Consider the following 7,752-nt stretch of genomic DNA (forward strand, 5'->3'; position numbering starts at 1 on the left):
AGAAGCTCTTTCCTTGTACTTTTCTCGGATGCTAAAATATGCAGGGCAAACCATGAATATATGGTACAAATCCTCTTTTTGAACATTGCCACATAAAAGGCTTAAATATATATTATATACGGTTTAAATCATTTGCATCTGTGTAGAAATATGATTCCATTTATTTTCTACATTTTTAAAGGTAATTCTTTAATTTATAATTTTTTTATAATTATAGATTTATAGATTATAGATAGAATTTTGTCAAGACATTTACGATCGTCCATGTGACCTAATCAACAGTTTGCATTTTTAAGGGCTCATTTTTAAATCGTTATTTCGTTTTTTCAAGTTTCTGAAATATTTTAGTATCTAAAAAGTTATGAGATACTAATCTTTATTAGCCATCTTTCATTGTTTTAATTCATCCAAACTGTTCCTAATTAAAATTAACGTGTGGCTGAGTCATGGACAAGGCCGTGTGTTTACATGAATACGTTTACGTAACGGATTATATTTTTTATATAAAATATTTTTATTTATGTATTTAGGATGAAATCAAGGAAACAAATCGACGATCGAACACAATCTATAGCCTATACAGTCCGTTGTCGATGTAGAAGCGATTTCATCATCCACTTGCATAATTTCAACCGCCCCAGCTGCAGATGTACTGGACACCATCGTTGATCCGCTCGGCCGTATTCATTCTTTTACATTTCCGGCACAGCTTGACTCGGTCTGATGGTGTTTTATTATTACCATTCGATTGTTCTTGAGAAGCCCTTTCCAACCGTATACGATCTCTGTATTTGGTTTTAGCTTTTCGACGCGTAAAGGCCGACATTATATATTTTTGATAATATTTTTTTGATTCTAACACCTTATTATATTCACTGTCACTATTTTACACTAATGTTTTATATACAATCGATAGATTGTGACGACAGCTGACGATTAAAACTTAAACGAACATCGTAGCTTCTCCGAGTCAAAAGTTATACTAATTGCAAATCTCGATTCGCAGCAAAATGATCTCAAAATGGCGGTGCTTTCCTCTCCACCGCGCGCGATGCGTCACAGTCCTCGCTTATCGTAATGAATTCTTTGATCCTTTAGCTACCCAGTGGTCTAATTTAATTTTGGATGTAGACGATAGATTGGAAACTATAATGCCAAACTGTATCCCCAGATTTTATTATTATTAAGTTTTTTGGATTGCCTCCATATGATAGCAAAAAAGACTTATTCACTTCAAAACAAAACAATTACATGTAAATCTCTAAACACTGAAATGTATTTCATAATCGCAATTTAAACGTAATAAATTTTAAATGTGCAAAAAAAATCGTTAAAAAACACAAAATTTATTTAGTTCAGTGCCATTTTCGCTCAATAGATTATCTTACAATTTGAAATCTTATTACCAGCTTAATTCTGTTAATACTGTTTATTCAGGTGGCAATGCCGCTAACTATACTTAAATAACATTTTGATTTTTGAGTGAATACCTTAACCTTCCACTCTAATAATTTATTATAGATCTACACAAAAGATATTGCACTCATTTATACCAATTTTTGGAAAGCTACTTTTCCACATCCTGGGGACCTTTAAACGGATATTTGCAATGAGATCCCAAAATCGAAAAAAAGCTTTTCAATCGCAACACTTTCTCTTACTTTTAGAAAAAGTGGAAATCCATAGAATTTTTAGAAAACAATCAACTATTCATATTATTCTGGGTCATTTTATGTAAAAATGGTATAAATAAAAAGGACGTTGTAAAGGTTGCAAAAGATTAAATTCTATAAGTTACGAAACTTTCTTGGAGGAAGCAAGCGTCCAACTTTTTACAATCTCTAGCTAGCAAGCAACAATTTGTGCATTAGATTGTTGGGTAAAACTGACTCAGTGTCCCTCGTAAAATCGTTCAAAGTAACTGAAGCTTTGATAGCCATAAAGCATCATTACGGCATAAACCAATTTTATTCAAAACAAAAAGATATTACGCTAGACTTTCTTCATTATTCTATAATAATGTACGTAATACTAATCAGGAAATATTTAGTGGAACTTTCTTCAGAAAATAACAGCCCCCAAGTTGGTACAACTGGTCCGTTTGGGTGACCTGGCGCCATTCTATACAGTACGGGTCAACATCTATGACAACATCAAGGAAGTTGTGGCTATACACAGGCTGGGTGTTTTGCATAAATTATAGCCATGTATATATATATATTTCTTGGTCTTCCTTTGTATTTCCTCGCAAACGAAATAAGGTGTTCTTCATGTAGTTTTTACAAGGATTTCTAGCTTTAAGCTTGTAAATAAACTTCCTGGCAAAACACTGCTCAGGAGAAGTAAAAGAAAAATTATTTCCTGATTTTAAAGATGTTTTACGTCCTTAAAAACCAGAGATTCTCTTTGGATACCCTAGGGATACCTGAAAAACAAGGTGATTATTCATAACTTTTTTCTTTCTTTTCTTATTTCTGCTTATCTAAAAGCATTTCTAGATCTAGGTGCATCAGAATCAAGCCGGAATTGCATCTGTAGATGAACTAAAGCAGAGAATAATAGATGCCTGTAACTCGGTTAAAGCCGAATCTATTTCTTTGGCATTAAGGGACAATTGGCTGGACAGAGCTTGTCTATGCATCTCTAATGGTGGAGGCCATTTCGAGCATGATCTGTAATATTAATGAGGAGTAAAATTTATAATAAAATAGTACTTTTCTTCTTATTCCATCAAAAAACCGTTATAATATCATTTTGACATTCCTTATAAGAATCATGTTTTCATTCATAACTTCTAAAATATCGCTCACAGAAAAAAACCGTTCAAGTAAATTTTTCTTAAAAAAAATAGAGGAATCTATTTCTTAAATAAAAACCACACCTCCCCATTTGAAAAAATGAAGTTGGTGCCCGTATCTCGCTTCTGGAAGCCCCGAAAAAAATTTACAAATTAAATTTGGATTTCTAACAAAAAAAAACTAAGGGAACACGTATTTTTTAGCTTTTTTTTTTCTAGCTACCTTAGTTTCCGAGAAAAAGTCGTTATCCATATAGCTTGGGACACCCTGTATAGAGATCCTCAGAAGGTAAGTGAGAAGTGCACAATAATTTGTGTGAGATGCGAATGCTCTGAGATCTGAAAAAAATAGTGCTGGGTTCGATTCACCGGTCTAGGTCTTGGATTTCACTTAATGGTTACTAAAAAAAATTCATTGCAAAGTACTTATTCTAGACACCTTCGACCACGTCTCCTAACCTAATTCGGTGTAGTAGACAACCTGAAAAATGCAATACTTTATTCAAAATAATATTTATTGTAATGTATCACTTGATACTAGTACCAAATTGAGAGAAATAGATAATAAAACTGAACAAAAATTCTTATTAAGTGCAAAGTCAAATTCTTTTAAACAAAATTCAAGGCTATTTATAACAACTTTTGCAATGGAAAGTAAAAGTGACGATTGCATTAAGGCGTATATATGACATAAAAAACTATTTAGCTGTAAGTTGATAATTTACATAGGAATGCACATAATATGACCTCAATTTAGTGTCATATTGATCTTGCAAATTTCACAACAATGCTTCTTATAGAATTACATCTAATAAGTGTGCAACAATTACTCATTAATATCAGCGTGACATTTAAGATCATTAAGAAAACTAGATAGTAGTCTCAGTTAAACTGTAATTATAGCCAATTTTATCAATAAATTCTTTGATCTGAATAACGTATTCAGAGTAAACAAAAAGATATAGCTGTCATGAAGCATGACGTTGGCAATATCCACTCTAAATACGTTGGATGTTACAACAAACATACATTTTATTTGAAAACACGAGTATGCGGGCTAGAAAGCATAAATTAAGCAACAACTGGTCGAATCGATTCAAAAAAAAGTGAAATCTAAAAAGGGTACGAAGTATCAGCATTCCAGATTGAATAGTAAATGAGTTATAAGCAGTTGAAATTTTAGAGTTTTGCATTTGAAATTTCAAATGTATGTATCTCCTTTCTTAACAATGAATGCTCAAGTTTTTATAAGAGAATAAATAAAGGATAGAGAAGCTGTTAGAAGTCATTGAACTTTAAAAATATTGAAAAGAATACTATTTCTAAATAATGGGGTATTTTTTTTATAATAATTCTAGTTACCAAAACTTGGTAAAAAATAAATTATACTGTATAGTCTATTTAAGCAACATCTTACATCTTATATTTGCATTATTTTACCAGAAGTCTACTCGCTCAATGTCGACTGTAAGTCTGTAAAGAGAATCCAACTATACCAGCCATTACCTAATTACTGACAGTTTCGAGACTCCGTTTCAGATGATCCTCAGATCGAGGACTGAATGGAGGGTAAAGTGGACAGAACAGTGCCAGAAGGGAGCCATGTGGTTTACGGATGGCTCCAAGATGGCCTGCGGGACCGGAGCTGGAGTGTATGGGGCTGAACCTGAGGTACTCATTGAGAGAGCTCTTGGGAGATACGCCACCGTCTTTCAGGCCGAGGTTTTTGCCATTAAAGCTTACGCTGGGGAAAATCTGCGAATAGATCTTAGAAATAGGGAGATTTGCATTTTTTCGGACAGTCAAGCGGCACTGAAGGCTCTTGTTTCCTTCAGAACTACCTCTTCCCTGGTTTGGGAATGCAGAAAGGCCCTAGAACTACTGGCGCGGCACAATAAGGTCCGATTGGAATGGGTGCCGGGCCATGTGGGGATTAAGGGGAATGAAATAGCTGATCAGTTGGTCAGGAATGGAGCTAATACTCCCTTCATTGGCCCGGAGCCGGTTCTGGGGACACCACGGGTGCAGTTCGTGAGGCTCTCAGAGACTGGATCTGGAGAGAACATGAAAAGTACTGGGTGATGCTTCCTGGGGTCTAAACACAGCAAGAGGTTTATGCCCTTGTTGTGCAAACAAAGAACCAAAGTGACTCTAGGCTTGGGCAGGAATCAGATCACTCTGTCTACAGGCCTATTCACTGGGCACGGTAGGTTCAGAAAGCATCTGCGCAAGGTGGGGCTTATTAGATCGGAAACGGTGTGCAGATTGTGTCAGGAAGAGGAAGAAACGACCTCTCACCTGTTATTCGATTGCTTTGCAATCCTTACAATCTTTGGTACCTTGAGACCAGAGGAGATTGTAGCGCAGAAGGAACTGGGAAAGAAAGCCCTCAACCTTCTTAGAAGGGGAGGTTTCATCTACTAGACTTAAAGGGGAAGGCACAATAAGCCTCTTGGTGGCTGCGGTGCCGTGGGGCATGGGTCCCGTCCCGCCGTGAAATCTAAATCTACCTAATTACTATAATCATGCAGTGGTTGAATTTCTATAAATAAAATAATAGGCTTTTTGGCCAAAAACTGGTTGTGATTTAATTGATTGCTAAATTGATCTTTAAGACACAACCACTGACCTTTTTTATCACTCAGACTCTAAAGTCAGGCCCTGCTGAGATACTTGATGTACTACTTGGACTTTGTGATGTTACTGGTGAATTCCAGTTCCAATTCTTCTACACTTTTAATATTTCTCATGTAACAAACAAGGGCTACGCCCACAACAACAAAGAATATGAATACGAAATCGTTGATTCAGTTCTCATAACACGCCAAGAGGTTGCAAGCCATTCAGACAGCTTAAGACATACAACTTAAAAGATCGCCTACGAATTTTGCGAATCCCAGTCCTACACAGATGCTGGACTTAGACCCGCTCTAAAGAAAATATTTTCTTGAGGCTATCTAGCCCTAATTCAAGGCTTTATACAGGGTTTTCATTTTAAAACGGCTCAAATGCATTTCATGCTTAAACGGTTGATCTGAGCAAAAAATGGCAGAGGAAAAATTTGTTGCCCGTCACCTCTAGTATCAGAATATGTGACACTTGATTTTAGATTTCTGCCCGCATACGCGGCAGCCGCGCGTCCAAAAGTTAGGGTTCGCAGTTGACCCCCATTTTCATATATACAGTTTTAAAGAGTATAAAAAGTTATGAAAGAAACCGGAAACCGCAATTCGATATCTTCAAAATTAAAGGTGCTAGGCCATTTCAAAATCTGGTATTTATTAATTATATTTCAATTTTTTAACTTGTTATCAAAGAGAAAGAAGAGCACGCGATAGGTCATTTTTGCATCCCCTTTCTACTAAAAATATTGCCAAGGCAGTAAAGCTAGTATTTTTCTTAATATCGGGAAATAAGTAGTTTTCCGAGTGATTTTTCTAAGGAAAATCAAATGTTAAGAGCTTTAAATGTTCTCAAGCGTACTCAAAATGGCTAAAAATTAATTTTACATCTGTTACAAACAAGAAGGTTTAATAATTATTTGGTAATTTTGGAAGAGTTGCGTTTAATTACCAAAAAAAATTGGAAACCTCCTGCCACATATTTAAGTGATCAAATATCTTTCATGTAAAGAATCAAACTTATTCCTTAATTTATCAAATAATGCACTTTACTCAACTTGTGAAGCATGTACTGTGCCTTCAAAGGTGCCTCACTCTTCACTCCACTTTTGGTCGCGCGTCAGCCGCGTATGCGGGCAGCAATCTAAAATCAAGTCACATATTCTGAAACTAGAGATGACGGGCAACAAATTTTTCCTCTACCATTTTTTGCTCAGATTAACCGTTTAAGCATGAAATGCATTTGAGCCGTCTTAAAATGAACACCCTGTATAATAGGAAGGGTGCCAAATTGCCGTGGCTCAACTAATATCAATCCTAAATTGAATTTATCTCAATGTAATTAAAAATTCAAAGAAACCATTAACATTCAATTATTTTAACTTAATCTTGGTATGCATAAATTCAAAATTTTATTTTCTGTTATCTCTTCTTGATACCCACAGTAAGTCAAGAAAAAGTTGGGAGAAAAGTCCCTAGGTCGAAAGCTCGGCATAATAAAGTTTATAATGACTGAAACTGGCAATAATATTTCATCCTATTGAAACTATGATTCAGTCACCAAAAATAATGAACAATAATAAAAACGTTACTTTAAGATTTCATAAAGGAAATTTCTTTCAATGAACTATTTCACAGCGTTCAGATTAATTACCTCTTTGCAAGCTTAACTTTATAATTAAAATAGAAATAATAAAAACCTTAAAAGTATAAAAACTTATTCAAAAGATTTATTACAAAAACACTTATACAATTAGGTAGTTATAGAGTCGTTAAGAAAAACATTTAATGGTAAAAAAAAAAAAAATAAATCTTGAAAAATGAGCTCGTGGGCCCTCCTCTGGGGTCGGTAATGTACGTAAATGGCTACTTGAAAGTTTTAAATCAAGGTGAACTTGCTCAACGCGACCTTTCATTTGCATTTACTGTAACACACTTTACTCTCCACTTTATAGCTAAATTATAAGCTTTAAAATATCATGAACAGTGGTACGAAGAATCAAATTAATCGTACACAATCTAATCAAGATAGTAGAATGAAAAATTAGCAATTATATTTAGCAGATAGTTTCAACATTGGCAGTAAGAGTTAAAATTTTGGACTTTACAGTTTACTAAGTAATACATAGTAAATGTTAGCATAGCAAAAAGTTACTTACCACAAAATTCGTTATAGAAAACACCATAAATTGTTTAGATAGTCCTGAAGTACTTATTGATTGCAGAGTATTTAAGGGATAACAGTTACTAATATTATGCAACTAACAGCCTGCAATTTCAGAAACTGGCCTTTATTAGCTATTATTACCCATTTACTCCAGTAATTCGGTTCTT

Source organism: Rhodnius prolixus, unplaced genomic scaffold, assembly GCF_049639745.1.
Source record: "Rhodnius prolixus isolate KJV_2025 unplaced genomic scaffold, Rpr scaffold_7, whole genome shotgun sequence".
Classification (NCBI taxonomy): domain Eukaryota; kingdom Metazoa; phylum Arthropoda; class Insecta; order Hemiptera; family Reduviidae; genus Rhodnius; species Rhodnius prolixus.